Genomic DNA, 2,732 nt, shown 5'->3' on the forward strand with positions numbered 1-2,732 from the left:
AAGTCCTCTGTTAACTCTTCTCTTGAAAGGCTTTGGTGTTATGAACTCTTAAACATGGCCAGGGAAACAAAGAAGCAATTATATATGCATGGCCAAAGGCTAGAAGCCAAATATCCCAGATATCAGCAGTGTCCAGATCAGCTTTCAACCAGCTTAAGCTAATTGCCCAACTTCGCCCCTACCTAGACGAGGAATCCCTCAAGACTTTGGTTCAGGCCCTGGTCATCTCTTGGATTGAGTACTACAGTGCCCTCTATTTGGGGCTTCTCTTGAACTGACCCGGAGACTTCAGCAGATCCAGCATGTAGCAGCCAGACTGGTGGTTGGTGCAAGTAAATTTGATGACATCCTTCCAGATCTGGCTCATCCTACAAGAGGTAGGGCCTTCTTTGTGGTGGCTCCAACCTTATGGAACCAGCTTCCAGAGGAGCTCTACATAGCTCTCTCCCTGTGGACTTTTAAGAAGCAACTAAATACATAGGTTTGCAGGGAGGCTTTCCACATCAACCGCAGCCAACCTCCTTCCTCCCCCCCCCTCTTTTCCTCCATCTGTTCTTAGATTAGCCAGTGCCATCTGGTTTTCTTCTTCTTCTTTTGTTATAAGTTTTAATATTTCTATTTTCATTTGTGTTTTCTATTTTATGAGATTGTAACCAACCCAGAGTAGTGGTACAACACTTATGGGAGCGAGACAGAAATTGAATGAATGAATGAATGAATGAATGAATGAATGAATGAATGAATGAATGGAGGGTAAATGATACTCTTGCTGTCGCTGGAAAAGTTTTGCACACCCTCCTTACAGCAAGCCTCACTGAGTTTAGTGGGATCCACTTTTGAATAGACATAAATATGCCCTCCTCTAAAGAAAATCCTTCATTTCATTAATCTTTACCACAGTTACTGTGTAGTAGACTGTCATCCTCCCTGTCTATTCCCTGTAGAACTAATGCTGAAAAATACTGGCATATCCAATGAAGCTCACCTATGTTAAAATGGGAAGGCTATTATCTCAGAAATGGGGGTAGTGGGGGAAAAACACTACACTATGCACTTTTAAATGGCCAGGTGATGTATATATGTGTGCAGCTATGAACATCAATTCATATCACACTTGATTCTATCACTGGGCTTGCAGTTGCTATGACCAATTCATCACCAACTTTTTGATTATTAGTCTCTCCTTATTTAGATTGGTCACCAGATGTCAGACACAGAGCAGATAAGAAGTCTTTACTTGTAAAATCTGCTGGGACATACAACGCTGGGGAGCAAGGAACATTTAACAAAATGTGGCCATGGATGGTTACATCACCAGGTTTCCCTTGTGCAACTTTGCACTGCTGGATTCAGCCATTGTGTTTTTATGTTCACTGTGGAATCAATTGAATTCAGATGCTTTTATTAGTTTATTCACAACAGGAAGGTTTCACCCACTTCTGCTCTTGTCATTGGTCTTCTTTGCTTTGCTTTTTACCATCCACGTCTTTCCAACAGATTCAGTTCAATATTCCAGCAAGCCATGGTCCATTTGCAAAGCTAACAAGTTATTTCATCAGATCACTGCTACCTCACAAATTAGAAGACTCTGTGAAGCCTAGAGGGATTTGAAGTTCATGTCACTGACACTTCATTTTATGGGACATTGAGCAAAGGGAACAATTAAAGGTTAAACAAGTTCTGAAGGCATGCGGGACAATAGAAGATTAAAGTTAATTAAAGGAGTTATTATGACAAACTCAAATGCCATTTTTAGAGCAAGTTATGAATGCAAACTGCAGGTCAAAGTATAGCCAAACTTCCATCTTAAAAAAAAAACTCTGAAAATTGGCTGAGAGCAATATCACACATGTCCTTGTATAGTGTGAGATTTCTGTGTAATGTATATCTTTTCTTCCAATATTTGAACAATGTAAGCTAGAGTGACAGATTCAAGCTTTCCACCACACCTCTCCATTTGTATATCAGAAGTTATTAAACAGAGAAATTTGCATGAATATGTCAAGTATTACAAATATTGAAAGACCACACTTCTATAATGTTTTCAGCCTGGCTCAGACTCAAGGCTGTTGATTGGGCAATCTGAATTTCCTTCACTAGGGAGTTCGCAGGTTTTAGCAGGATACCTTTGCTTCATTAAAATAAAAACATAAATAAATAAAAATAATATCTCTTATCTTCAGATGGATAGCAGACAAGGAAAACTTACAATCTGTCTTTGGAGAAGCCATTTTCTTGTTTCTACAATTAGGAATGTGCAATACTGAAAACTTCACATGTTTGTTCATTTTTGTCTTGCAAGGATGGATGCAATACTCATTCATCTGCCAGTTCATTTGCCAAACATGTTGTTGTTTAGTCGTTAAGTCGTGTCCAGCTCTTAGTGACCCCATGGACCAGAACACACCTCCTCTCTTTCACTGTCTCCCAGAGTTGGGTCAAATTCATGTTGGTAGCTTTGATGACATTGTCCAACCATCTCGTCCTCTGTCGTCCCCTTCTCCTCCTGCCTTCACACTTTCCCAACATCAGGGTCTTTTCCAGGGAGCCTTCTCTTCTCATGAGATGGCCAAAGTATTGGAGCCTCAGCTTCAGGATCTGTCCTTCCAGTGAGCACTCAGGGTTGATTTCCTTCAAAATGGATAGGTTTGTTCTCTTTGCAGTCCAGGGGACTCTCAAGAGTCTCCTCCAGCACCACAATTCAAATTGTCAAACATGGAAGAGTCCAAATC

This window comes from Pogona vitticeps, chromosome 5 (assembly GCF_051106095.1).
Source record: "Pogona vitticeps strain Pit_001003342236 chromosome 5, PviZW2.1, whole genome shotgun sequence".
NCBI classification, from domain to species: domain Eukaryota; kingdom Metazoa; phylum Chordata; class Lepidosauria; order Squamata; family Agamidae; genus Pogona; species Pogona vitticeps.